The following is a 15,209-nucleotide window of genomic DNA, read 5'->3' as shown; positions in this document are numbered from 1 at the left end:
GAGCTAACATAATCACGTCTCGGAGGAGAGGCCTCGACTGAGTTCTCGGGAAATGGTCACTAGAGTCGACGATTTCTAGAGGAACATCCTGCCGTTACGGAACACCCGTAAGACATAATATATCCAAAAGAAACCTCGTCCGGGTGTGGTTCTTCACGAATGACTTAACGTAGCAACACACCACGCAAGCCTCATGATTATCCACTCTAAAACCTGTTTGTACACTCAAGCCTGGGTAATGGGCTTATCTCTCATAGAACACCCCATCCCAACAAACAAACAAACAGATCCAACAGATACAACAGATGCATGCAAGCAGATAAGCAAATAAATGTACAAAAGCATGAACACCCAATAAACAAGAAATCACACAAGCTAGGAGGGACTCGCTTAGGGAAGATGGACCAGCAAGAGGTCAACTTCTTTCAATCCCCAGCAGAGTCGCCAGCTGTCGCAACATGAAAAATACAGTGCGCGAAAAAACAACCGGCAAAAGAAAATGACAGAAGAGTCGCCACCGTGCGTTATTCATCCCAAAGTAGGGAAAGGAAACGATAGAAGTAAACCTGAAAAAGGAAAGGACAAGACAGGGTCTCGCAACCAAATCTTGGGTTCGGGAGTCGGTTATGCGAAGGGAAGGTATTAGCACCCCTACGCATCCGTAGTACTCTACGGGATCCACTTTTGTAATTCTTGTCTAAAGGGTGTGAGTTTATCTTGTGCTGTTTACAAAAAAAAAAAGGGTTAAATGAAAATGACTCGCGCGGAGGTCGCATCCACTGCATACGTATCTCATCTGAATATGAGAATCAGAGTCTTCGTAGCTCGGCTGACCTATGGGTTGGGGGGATGTGTGCTCGCTAAGACATCGCGTCTTATGCCTACGTATCTCATCTGAAATGAGAATCAGAGCAAGCCGTAGTTTGGCTAACTATGGGGTTATGGATTGGGTTTTGGACGAACGACGTCACTATGCAATCTACCGGATGCTCGACCTTTGGAGACTTACTCGCCTGTAGTAGAAGGAGTTAACGTGTTGCTTTGGGTTTTAGGGTTTGGGATGCTCAAGGGCAAAAAGGCAGTCCTTGACGAAGGAACCGCGCTACCTGCAGGGATACGAACACATACAAAACAAACATGTATAAAGTAAATGTGCCAACAAGGGGCTCAGAAGTAAATAAACAAAAGAAAACAAATGCCTCCTATCGAGGTCTTCCAGCTAAGAAAGCGATAAAATGCGGAAAAGAGGTAAAAGTACCACACGGATAAAGATCCGAAGTAACAGCAATCAAAGGAGTAAGAAACCCAGGGATCTCCCAAGTTAATGCCATCAAAGAAAGGTGAGTCAGTACAGGTAATCGGAATGAACCTCCAGGGGGTATCCCACAAATAAAGTGGGAAAACCACGCAAACCATCTCTGCAAGAGTCTGTGAGCCCTGACAAAAACTCAACAAAAGAGTTAGTGAAACACGATAAGCATTTTTTCATGGATAACAGTATGGTTTCAAAAACCTCAAACCCTGTGGCATACATTTCAGAAATCATGTGATTAAACATTCAAGGCATAGGTTTCACCCATTCATGCATAATTAAACCCGTGGGCAAAAACATAATGAAATTCATCCATCATACCTCATACATTCAGATGATCCAAATTAAGAGCATAAAATCATGGGAATGAGGCAAACCTGATGGGAGAGACCGGTTGAAATCAAATGGCACGGCTGGGTTTGCAAGGCAATGTTAGGGTTTGCGTGAGATGAAAGTATGTGAGTCAGATTGAATTTTTCAGAGCTGCCTGGGGGTTGCTCTGAGTTCTCTGTCAGGTTTCTCTTCAGGTTTTGTCCAGGGTTTTGTTTCAAGGAAACCTCAGAGTATTTTGCTTCCCTTCCTTTTTCTGTATGATCTCCCTCTTTTATAACCTGATTTTCATGGCTTTGTGGGCTCAAATGAGAGAGGTCCAAGTCCAAGTTTTTCTATTATATTTTATTTATTTATTATTATTATTTTTATTTATTTATTTATTTTGTAAAAAATTATTATTATATTATTATTTTTTTTCGTTTTTTTTTTTTTTTAAAGTTTCTTGGATCTAATTCTGATAGACATGATGAAATGCAATATGAAATGCTAAATGAATGCATGAATGAGGAGGGTAAATTTTGGGGTGTTACAATTATCAAATATGATGGCAACAAGAAGAAAGTGTTGCCAACTCTTGTGATCAAGCCAGTGGGTCCTGTCCCATATGTATCAGACAAAGCGGTTCCCTACCATTATAATGCAGTTATGCTGGAAGATGGGAAGGAGGTGTCGTTGCCTTCAACCTCTGTCGTAAGCATTTTCGACGTCAGTGGAGTGACCCGTAGTGGTCGTGTTTTCTCGGCTCAGCCAAAATCCCACGAAGACATTGGGAAGAAAGATGGTGTTAGTCATGCCGGTCCCGTGGGGACTTCTTCTTCGAATCAGTCCGTTCCTGTTGTGAAGGATGTTGACCCTGTTGTTAATAAATCTGTTAAAACTCCTATCCGAGTTGGCCAGTCTGGCATGTTGAAAGAGGTTGGTGATGAGATGCTGAGGCTCATCAAAAAGAGTGAGTATAATGTTGTGGATCAATTGCTTCAAACTCCATCAACAATATCTATCTTATCTTTGTTGATGAATTCAGAGCCACACCGTGAAGCGTTGCAAAGGGTGTTGGACGTGGCATACGTGGATCACAATGTCACAATTGAGCAGTTTGATAGCATTGTTGCAAATATAACTGCCTGCAACAATTTGAGCTTCTGTGATGATGATCTTCCCGAGGAGGGAAAAGACCATAATTTGGCTCTACATATCTCCATGAATTGTAAAGATGATGCCCTGTCCAATGTGTTGGTGGACACATGGTCATCACTTAATGTATTGCCAGAGTCCACTCTTGCTAAACTTTCATACCAGGGGCCTCCCATGAGGCAGAGTGGAGTGGTAGTGAAAATTTTTGATGGATCACGCAAAACTGTGATTGGTGAATTAGAACTCCCGATCAAGATTGGACCTAGTGATTTCCAAATCACTTTCCAGGTCATGGATATTCATCCGTCATACAGTTGTTTGCTCGGTAGACCATGGATTCACGAGGCAAGCGCCGTGACATCCACCCTACACCAAAAGTTGAAGTTCGTCAAGAACAAGAAGTTGGTGGTGATAGGGGGAGAGAGGGCTCTCTTGGTCAGCCATTTATCTTCCTTCTCCTATATTGATGCTGAGGATGAGGTCGGGACTCTGTTCCAAGCCTTGTCTATTGCTGAACCTTCGAGGAATGGACTTTCTTCATTTGTCTCCTATAATGATGTGAAGTTGGCCATTGAGCATGGTGCAACTACTAGTTTTGGGAAAATGATCAAGTTGGAGGATAACAAGTCCCGGACTGGTATAGGGTACTCTTATGGTGTTTCCAATGATCTTGGGTTGTTCCAGAGTGGAGGTTTCATCCACACCGTTGAAGATCAGGAAGTTGTTGCCATCGTTGAAGAAGATGAAGAGGAAGACCTTGGCAATTTTGTCATACCTGGAGGAATCTGCACTAAATTGGGTCGCTGTTGATGTTCCAACAGTTATCCATAGGTCAACGTAATGTGTTCATTTTGTTTAAAAACCCTTCTCCCATGCCAAAAGGAGAAGTGAAGACATTGTTGGCATAATTGATTAATACAATGATATTCATTCAATAATCGCATGTTAAATGTTTGTTTTCTCAAAATTATTTTTTTCCTTTTCACTTTTTGCATGAAATTTGTGGTCACCATAAAACCCTAAAAAATAGAATAAAATCAATCTTTTTCATCTGCATAATGATTTGCCTTGTTTGAATTTTGAAATCTCTTTTATACTCAAAATCATTATGCAGGTTAATCAAACCCATTGAACATAATGATCCAACACCATCTCCCAACTTTGAGTTCCCTGTATTTGAGGCAGAAGAAGATGATGTTGAAGGGATTCCTGATGAGATTATCCGTCTGCTTGAGCACGAGGAGAAGATCATTTAGACACATCTTGAGAACCTGGAAACAGTCAACTTGGGGTCTGAGGACTGCATTCGTGAAGTGAAGATTAGGGCACTCCTGGAAGAGTCTGTTAAGAAGGGGTTGATTGAGTTGCTACGAGAATATGTCGACGTCTTCGCCTAGTCGTATGAAGACATGCCTGGTCTAGATACTGATATCGTGCAACATTTCTTTCCGTTGAAGCCTGAGTGTGTGCTTGTGAAGCAAAAGCTCAAAAGAACTCATCTTGATATGGCAGTGAAGATTAAAGAAGAAGTTCAGAAGCAAATTGATGAGGGGTTTCTGGTGACATCTACATATCCTCAATGGGTGGCCAACATTGTGCCCGTGCCTAAGAAAGATGGAAAAGTCCGAATGTGTATGGATTACCATGACTTGAATAAAGATAGTCCAAAAGACGATTTTCCTCTACCACACATTGACATGTTGGTAGACAATACAGCTAAATTCAATGTCTTTTCATTTATGAATGGATTTTCCGATTATAATCAGATTAAAATGGCACCCGAGGATATGGAGAAAACAATATTCATCACCCCTTGGGGAACATTATGTTATCGAGTGATGCCCTTCGGTTTGAAGAACGCCAGAGCCACGTATCAACGTGCTATAACTACCTTGTTTTATGATATGATGCACAAGGAGATTGAGGTGTATGTTGATGATATGATTGCAAAGTCGAAAATGGAAGTTGAACATGGAGAACACTTGTTGAGCTTTTTCAGCGTTTGAGGAAGTACAAACTCCGCTTGAATCCGAAAAAGTGTACATTTGGAGTCTGTTCCGGCAAGTTATTGGGCTTTATTGTCATCGAGAGAGGTATTGAAGTTGATCCTGCCAAGGTCAAAGCAATACAAGAGATGCCTGCGCCCAAAACTGAGAAGCAAGTCCGAGGTTTTCTTGGCCTCTTGAATTACATTTCGAGATTTATATCCCACATGACTGCCACATGTGCGCCTATATTCAAGCTCCTCCGAAAGCATCAGCGTCATGATTGGACTGAGGATTGCCAAAAGGCCTTTGATAGTATCAAAGAGTATTTGTCTGAGCCTCCGATTCTGTCTCCATCTGTTGAAGGGAGACCATTGATTATGTACTTAACTGTGCTCGATGATTCCATGGGTTGTGTCCTTGGTCAGCAGGATGAATCAGGAAAGAAAGAATATGCGATATACTACTTGAGTATGAAGTTTAGTGACTGTGAGTCTCGGTACTCAATGCTTGAGAAGATATGTTGTGTTTTGGCTTGGGCTGCCAAGCGCTTACGCCAGTATATGTTGAATCATACAACTTGGTTAATATCCAAAATGGATCTGATCAAGTATATATTTGAGAAGCCTGCTTTAACTGGGAGAATTTCTCGTTGGCAGATGTTGTTATCTGAGTATGATATTGAGTATCGAGCTCAAAAAGTTATTAAAGGTAGTATTTTGGCTGACCATTTGGTGCATCAACCAATTGAAGACTGTCAGTCTGTGCAATATGACTTCCCTGATGAAGAGATTTTGTATTTGAATATGAAAGATTGTGATGAGCCTACACTCGATGAAGGGCCAGAGCCTGGTTCCCGATGGGGTATGGTGTTTGATGGTGCTATCAATCAGTATGGAAATGGTATTGGGGCAGTGATTATTACTCCTCAAGGCACATATTTTCCTTTTACAGCAAGGCTGACTTTCAAATGCACGAATAATGTGGCTGAGTATGAGGCTTGTATTATGGGTTTGGAGGAATGTATTGATCTAAGGATCAAACATCTTGATGTTTATGGTGATTCGGCCCTTATTGTTAATCAGATTAAGGGTGAATGGGAGACGAATCAGCCTGGCCTCATCCCATACAGAGATTATGCGAGGAGGATTTCAACTTTCTTTACTAAAGTTGACTTTCATCATATTCCTCGAGATGAGAATCGGATGGCAGATGCTCTCGCTACGTTTGCTTCAATGATTACTGTCAATTATTGGAATGAAGTCCCAAATATTACCGTGATGCGCTTGGATAGACTAGCTCACATGTTTGCAGTTGAAGAGGTGAAAGATGATAAGCCATGGTATTATGATATCAAGTGTTTTCTCCAAAGTCAAATTTACCCGCCTGGGGCATCGGTTAACGATAAGAAGACTTTGAGGAGATTATCTGGAAGTTTCTACCTTAATGGTGACGTTCTTTACAAGAGGAATTTTGACATGGTTCTGCTGAGATGCGTGGATAGACACGAAGCAGACTTGTTGATGACTGAAGTCCATGAGGGTTCATTTAGTACTCATTCCAATGGACATGCTATGGCGAAGAAGATGTTGAGAGCAGGCTACTATTGGCTGACAATGGAGTCTGATTGCTGCAAATTTGTGAAGAAATGCCACAAGTGTCAGATTTATGCGGATAAGATTCATGTTCCCCCGACACTTTTGAATGTTATTTCCTCACCATGGCCTTTCTCCATGTGGGGAATTGACATGATTGGCATGGTTGAACCTAAGGCGTCGAACGGTCACCGTTTTATTCTCGTAGCCATTGATTACTTCACCAAGTGGGTTGAAGCGGCATCGTATGCAAATGTGACTAGGCAGGTGGTTGTGAAGTTTATTAAGAACAAACTCATATGCCGATATGGTGTGCCAAACAAGATCATTACAGATAATGGATCTAACTTGAACAACAAGATGATGAAAGAGCTGTGTAGTGAGTTCAAGATTGCACATCATAATTCTTCTCCCTACAGACCCAAGATGAATGGGGCTGTTGAAGTTGCAAACAAGAACATCAAGAAGATTATTTAGAAGATGGTTGTCACATACAAGGATTAGCATAAGATGCTGCCATTTGCTTTGCATGGCTATCGTACATCCGTCCGTACTTCAACAGGGGCAACCCCTTTCTCTCTTATATATGGCATGGAGGTTGTGCTCCCTGTGGAGGTTGAGATCCCATCAATGAGAGTCTTGATGGAAGCTAAGTTGACTGAGGCTGAATGGGTTCAGAGTCGTTATGACCAACTGAATTTGATTGAAGAAAAGAGATTAACTGCCATGTGCCATGTCAGTTGTATCAGCAGAGGATGAAGAAAGCCTTTGATAAGAAGGTCAAGCCTCGTGTGTTCCGAGAAGGTGACCTCGTGCTCAAGAAAATCTTGTCTTTCGCGCTCGATTCCAGGGGCAAGTGGACTCCAAACTATGAAGGTTCATACGTTGTGAAGAGAGCCTTTTCAGGCGGTGCTTTGTTGCTTACAACTATGGATGGGGAGGATTTCGCTCGTCCTGTGAATTCAGATGCAGTCAATAAATACTTCGTCTAAAAATAAAAATAGAATAGCTCGCTAAGTTGAAAACCCGAAAGGGCGGCTTAGGCATAAATGAGCGTCTCGGTGGATTGAAAACCCGAAAGGGCGGTCCAGGCAAAAGTTAGAGACATAAAAAATAATATATATCCCACTAGATTGAGTACCTCACCCTGGGGCAATCTAGGCAAAAATTAGGGATTTGGCAAGTAACTGCATCCTAACAAGACTTTATTCTACAACTGTCATCTATTAAATAAATTTGAGCATTTATCCCATTCTTGGCACTCTTATTTGTTTCTATTTAACAAATGTTTGCATTTTTAACTGAGGAATATCATTGTTTTAAACAAATAAAGTTTTCATAAATAAATTGTTTTGAACAAAATGAACATTCACAATGACTAAAAGGATAAATGGAATGTCCTCAGTGCTTTCCCAAGGATAGTATGATTACCAAAGGGTAAGTCATTTTTTCATATTTTGGCATTTTTATATCCTCTGCATCAACTTTCAGGTTGTCTCCTTAGTGAGCGCAGAAAGAATAGTACATCATCAGCTTCACAGAGGGTCTGGTATGAGAAGTTCTCTTTGATGGCAGTAGATTGATCTATCTTATTGGATTGCTTTCTCCTAGCAGAATTTTTGGATGTTCACCCAATGCATTCCTAGGTAGTTTGTTTGTGCATACGTGCTTGTTTTCCCTACGGAGTCTTAGCAATCCATGATTGGTTGTATGGTTGTTCTGTGGATGATTCCTCCTATTCCAGTTCTTGCCTGGATCTTTTAGAGACGTGTATCCCTCTATATCAAACACTAGCATTTCTGTTTTATCAATTATATGGTTGTCATCCCTTGTGTGGACTGACCTAAAATCCCTTATAGATTGATAAAACTTGACATGCTGTTCCACTCACGAGGAGGTTTGTCTTTCCCCAGCATGAGTAGAAGTTCCCGGCGGAGTAAGCATGTGTTCCCTGCAGAACTATCTTTCCAGATAATTGTCTCCTCAGCGGGAAGTTGCCTAGAGCAGTTTATGAAGGGTTTGTTTCCCTTTTCATCCCCAACATGTTACTTGTTGACGAAGGATTCATTTCCGATTTCCCCCGCCAGGGTAGTTCCTTTGAGAACATTTGCAGCTTGACCCCGTTAGGATTGTCTGAGCCGAGTTTGATGATGGTATCTTCTCCGGGTCTGAAGATTTCTTCTAGCATTGAGAACTGGTGTTGAAGATGTTTATTTCCTTCCCTAGCGGAGCAAAATGCTATTTGTCCCCTTAGCAGAGTTTCCGCTCCAGCAAGTTAGAAGGGAGTGTTTTGATTGATGTGCATCCGGTTGGTGGTTGTTCCCCACGGAGTTTCACATCATTCCTTGATAAGTTCCCCAGTAGAGTTTCTTCTCCAGCGGATCTTACTGTTATTCAACTACCTATCCCCGAGAGAATTGATGGAATCTCCCAGACAAATCTTCTGCGTTTTCCTTATGTCGGGATTGTTCGCCCCTGGAAGACTCCTCCTGTGCAGGGTGCTATTTCTTGCAGTTGAAAGCTGTGACTTTGCCTTTCCCCAGCTATGGTCGATGTCTTCCCGTGTTTATTCTTCTTCCAGAGATAATTCCCACCAGAGTTTGAGTTCTCTGTTTGATCATCTTCTTTCGCTGCTCCTGAATACATTTTCTTTGTATCCTTGGCGAGTGTAGCTTTAGGATAGGGTTTTGATATCCCTGATGATTTATTTTCATCTTGCTCGGGTTGTTCCCAAACTGAGTTCTCTAGTAGGCTTTGCCCTTCTTGTTGAGATGTTGTGCCAGGTGTCCGTTCGTGATTCTCGGACTTGTTGTGTTAGATATGTCTGTTTGTCAGCATTAATCATACACAAATCATGCATATACATACATAATCATAACATTCAGATATTCATGATTGCATTTCTTTTCCATATATCTTTGCTTGTTATCTCCTGTTATTGGTGAAATATTCTTCCCAAAGCAGATGTTTGTGTCTGATCTCTCCATATAGAGTCAACCCCATAGGCAGAAAGTGTCTATCTTTCCTTCTTTATTCCCCACCGAGTTATGTCCTCGTGGATGATTGTTGCTTCAGTTTCCTCCCCAAATGTGTATTGGGATGGGAATTACTCCCTTGAGTTATATCCTCATCGGCTTGAGTCTTGTTTGATTGTGTCTTTCTAGTTTGTTCCTGGATTGACTTTCCTCTCTTGTTATTCCCCTGCAGTTCCCTATGGTTTAGTTGTTCAATTGCTCAGTAACCAATAATTGTCCATCTTTTCCCCAGCGAATCTTGCGGCCTTCTACCCGGTAACCGGTAGTTGTAAGTCCTGTTTCTGTGGTTTTCTACCCAGTAACCGGTAGATGTAATCCCCTCTTTGTTGGTTATCTTTACCTAGTAACTGGTATTGATATTCCTTCATGTTTGAGTATACCACCCAGTAACTAGTGATATATCTCTTGGATAATTGCTTTGTTAGGCAATTTATCCCTTGCGAGTCATCTTTCATTTACCCTTGTTTGGTAATGATTGTTCCTCCTTCTGATTGGTCATCATTTTATACCCAGTAACCGGTATCCCGACGTCCTTTCTTTGCAGTCGATTTATCCTTCAATAACCCAGTAACCGGTTGCGGATAATCTTCCATGCTAGTATGTTATCTATGTTATGACGGTAATAGATAATATATCTCATGCGCTCTTCAGTCGAAGTAATTTTCTTCCCCAGTCGAGTAAGATTCGTATTTCCTTGCAAAATCGAATGTCCATCCTGTAAGTCGAGTTTGATTTTTCAGCCCTCCTTTCAGATGATGAGTTTCTTGGATTTATTCCGGATTCACGCCTGGTTAGGTCACCTATTATATGCCCAGTAACCGGTATCCCTTGTGTTCCTTCCTTCTGCTCCCTATTATGATTTTTTGTCCCCTGTAGAGTCAGATTTTCCTGAGTTGAGATGTGCCTTTTTGGTCCTCCTCAGATGTTTCGGATGATTGATATCTTTCACCCTTATACCGGTCTTAGATATTCCTTCTCCTTGAGCGTGTTGTTCTCTCACCCAGTAACCGGTGTTTTGATAACATGTCTCTCTTTGAGTTTATTACCCAGTAACCGGTAATATCTCGTTGTTTCTTTCTCAGCTGAGTCCTTTGTGGACATCCCTGTCTGAGTCTGGATTTTTATCCGATGTATCCTTTATGGATAATTTTGCTGTATTGGGATAATCCCCAATACATGCATTTTTGCGTCAGCTTGAATCTTTCCATCGTTTTTTTTCGTGGAATTCCTTCGTGTCTCTCAGCAAGTTTTCAAGTCGTGACCTGCTCACGCAGTTTTACCTTATTTCACCCCAGAGTCTCTGTCTTCCTAGAGAGTGTGTTACTCTTATGGATTTTTCAGTCTCTTCTGATTTTTTTTCCTTCATGGCAAGTATTCACCATGGAGATTCTATTTTTGCAATGCATACATTTGCATAATGAGGTCTCTTAGGGACCAAAATTCGTCTCTTTGTTATTATTTAAGCTCATTTTATCTCGTCGAGACGAAGATTTAAACCTTCATATCTCCGGCTAGAACGACCTTAAATAGGGGCATCTGTAAGACCCTAATTTTGACCCTAAGATCCCTCGTGGTATCATGTTATTGCACAAGTGCATTGCCTCAAGGATCATAGCATGTTTAGCTCCTTAACCCTAGGGTTGGGACTTGCTTGCGTGTCTTGAAACCACCAAGCATGCTTGTATTATATATTATTTCTTTTTTTATTTGATTACTAACCAAAATCACAAACATATGTCACTAACTCTTTCATTTTGAAGCTCAAGTGATCATGTGCTCCAATGCTCCTAGGAGGCTCCTAAGCCCAATGAAATGGCCAGATGAAGGTGAGAAGAAGCATGAAAATGGCCCACAAAGCTCCTAATCATCATATATGTCTCCCAAGTATCTAAATTTTCCAATTTGATCAAGATAACCCAAAGGGCTTGAGGAGTGCTTCCCAAGGAAACCTTAATTTGAATTGTGCTTTGACTATGCCTTGCTCATGAAGCAACCTCAGCCTATGATCAAATTTAGTCAAGGGAAGTTATTAAATTCATTATTTTATTCATATATGAGCCTATTTGAGGATCCACAATCATTTATTCATCAAAATTGGAAGTTTGGCCTTGAGAAGTTGACCAGTCAAGTCATCTGACTAAGCTGAGCACCATTGAGATATAACTTTTGATTTGTTTGCCAAATGAAGATGACCCCAAGATAAACATTGTTCTTAATAACCATATGAACAATTTTCATGTTCATCAAAAATCCATTTGAAACTTGGAAGGTCATCATTCATTTCAAAATATTATAGGTCGTTTTGACTGAAACCCTAATTTTGGGTCAACTTACCAAGGGCATAACTTCTTAAATTTTTATGATTTTGGGGTGAGACCATATGAATTGGAAATCTTTGAATGTATAACTTAAATGTTATTTTGGACAAAATTTCATAATCCTAAAATAAATACATGTGATAATACAAAACATTATAGGTCATATTGGACCTAATTCATTGAATTTGAAAAAGTACCTAACTTCAGATGCCCATAACTTTGTCATAGAAAATCCAAATGATGCAAAATTTGAGTCTAAATTGATCATGTTGAGAAGATTTACAACTTTGAAGTTGGAGGTTTTTCCATTTGAAGCCTGCATCGTGAAAACAAAGGGGTTTGATTGGGCTTACTTTTGGTGAAATTTTTCAAATGTGACTTAAACATGTTTTGTGCTTGGATTTTCACAGCCAGTTTTCATCAATTTCCAAATGCCAAATGAATTTTTTCCCAACATGACTTTTGTTCCTTATTTCAAGGGCTTTCCAACCATTACTCACAATGCTCTTTTGGACTTACCATTTGGGAGTTTCGAAGACCTTTCCATTTATGTGCATTTTGGCATTTCATGTTATAACTTGGTATGCAAGTTGATTCCATTACATGTACACGTCCAAATCCATTCCATATGAGCTCAACATGATTTTCCAACCATCATTGGGCGTCACACGCACCTGTACAGGCCCATGCATCCAATTTCAATTTGCCATGCACACATGAGAAGTGTGATCGTTTGAGACTTTCAGCTATAAATAGAGCTTCCCTCTCATTCATTCATCAACCTTTTGGAGATCTGAATTGCTGCAACATTGAAACCATAGCCATACCAAAGGATTTTTCCAGAATTTTTTCTCACTTTTGAGCTTGAAATTCAGCATCATTAGTTGATCTTCAAAGCTTAATTCCTTAGCCTTTCACTTCCACTGCATCCCTAGAGCAAAGAGCAGTCAAGATCTTGAAGAAATCGTGGCCTGAAGTGATCCAATTCAAAGGTATACATTCAAACTTTTTGGATCTAGAACTCTCAATTCAATGCAGTATCCTTGTGTTTGTGTGGTTTTCTGAAGTCCTCACACTTGAGGCAATCCAATGGTGATTTCAATTTTCCATTTTGTGCACTTTCAGTTTGAACATCATGATCTTCCACTTCACATTTCTCTCAATATACGAAGAGTGAGGAAGATCCATGGATACAGTGGTGATCTCCATCACACAAGCTTCATTTCCATGGCTTTGTTTTTAATTTTTATTAAATTTCATTTTCTTGCAACTGGTGGCCGGAGATTGTTGTTCCACCGGAGAAGATGGTGGTTTCCACCACCATCCCCATGTGTGCACCTTCACAGCCCTTGGATTTGGTTCTCACGTTCTAATCGTGTGCATCCATTGTGTATACTTCATTTAATGCCATATGCAGCGCATTTGACTTGGTCACACCATGCGCCCTAAGATCTGGACAGTCCAATGATGCCAAGTCAATTAATGAGGTGCATCACGCGGCTGTGATTTTTTTCATTTAATTTATTTTCTTTTATTTTCAGTTAATTCATTTGATTTTCAAAAATTCATAAAAAATTTATTTGAATCCATAAAAATATGAGACCAATTCCAAAAAATTTCTTGAAAAATCTAGTTTCATATTTTGATTTTTAATTATTTTTGTGACTTCATTTAATATTTTTTTGTGAATTATTTGGTTTTTAATAATGTTAATTCATTTTAAAATACTTTCTGACTTTTGAAAAATCCAAAAATATTTTCATAGCATCTATGGATCATGATAAGTCAATGAAAAATACTCTCATCAATTTCTTATTTGATTTGAGATTTATTTGAGATTTTAGTTCATATTGTATTATTTTTTAGTGTTTTTAATTGTTTTTAAATACTTTCTGATTTCAAAACTTTGTGAAAAAATTAGTCAAAGCTTGTTTGACTATGTTGAACCTATGAGAATTTAATTTGACTTTTTAAAGTTGATTTGAATTGAATTTGAGGTTTGACCTTATTTGATTATTTTTTATTTGCATTTTATTTTAATTCAAAAATACCAAAAAAAATATTGTTGACTTGTTGACTTGTAATCTTCATTTCTTTTCTGTTTGGTGTTGATTGATGTTGGTTTGGTCCATATTTGACCAATTGGATTTGATTGATGTATTTTTTTCCCCTCCCATTCATCTTCATCCCATTCTTTCCATCATTAGCCCATGAGTTAAAGTCTTATGGTTGGTCTTGACAAATGAGAGGTTTAACCTTCTTTGATCCAAACCAAATTCAACTTGATCCATGATCAAGTGAGTTGTTTTGTGTCCAAGATAGGTTGCTTCTTGGTCAAGCAAATAACCTAAATTCCATACAAGGCCTTTCCCCTTTTGTTTTGGCATGGCAAGTTTATGGAGCTTGACTTACTGGTCATGATCTCTAACTTGTGTTCTTTGCCTATATTTTTATTGACCGGCCTCAGATAGGTGTGACTACTACATTAGTCCACTTACGATTGCTTAACATAGCGCTACATTATCTTATGACAAGCTAACATAACTTTACTAACTACTAATCTTAATTTGAGATTTTAATTTCTTGCCATTTACTTTTAATGCCATTTATTTCTTGCTCATTATTCATATTTCTTTTCACTTTGCTCACTTGAGCACATATTTTATGTTTATGTCATTTTCCTTTTTTCTCATTTGAGCCCATTATTGTATATAAATATATTATTATCTTGTGTTTTCTTTGTGTTTCTTTTGTGTGAACTAAATGCAAAAGGAGAAAGGACTTAGAATTAGGAGTTACCTATGCTTGAAGGAGTTCAAGAGCAACTAGGCCTCATGCCTTTAGAATGCTAAATTTGTTGAAGAGAAACTAGGCTTCATGCCTTTAGAATGCTAAATTTCAATGTTAACTTCAAAGGACTTCTCATCCAAACTTATTCTTTGTCCATTCCCCTTATTGTGTTGTGAACTTTTTGATGCTTGCTTTTGTGTGATAGGGATCCCACCTTGAGATTGTGAAAGGAAGACCATTGTCCTGAATAGCCAACTTAAGAGACAAGCCGAAGTGGAGATCCTATGAGCTTGAATTCAAATTGTGTGATTGCTTGTTTGTGTGTGCTAAGTCCAAAGGAAAGGAGCATCTTGAGTCATCTCTATGATTTCAAGAAAAGGAACTCCAAGGGTTTATCTTTCCCCTCTTATCTTTGCATGCTTTAGGGCTAGCCCTCCTCTTCTTCTCCCCACTCTAACCAAGCCAAAAATCATTTTCTAAACTTTGACTTTGTTTCAAATTAGAAACCTAGGCCTTAAGCCTTTGACTTTTCAAAATCATTTTTATCAATACTCATTTATGAATAAATCTTAATCCAACTTTGACTCCATTTTGTAAATAAACCTAACTTGTAAATATAACTCACTTTAAGTTGTTTTTGTAGTTCCAATGGCCACTTGTTAAAACCTTTCAAAAACATTTGTCATAGGTTTGATATATCATAGTGG

Source organism: Lathyrus oleraceus, chromosome 3, assembly GCF_024323335.1.
Source record: "Lathyrus oleraceus cultivar Zhongwan6 chromosome 3, CAAS_Psat_ZW6_1.0, whole genome shotgun sequence".
NCBI lineage: Eukaryota > Viridiplantae > Streptophyta > Magnoliopsida > Fabales > Fabaceae > Lathyrus > Lathyrus oleraceus.
Note: the sequence above shows the minus strand (reverse complement) of the source record.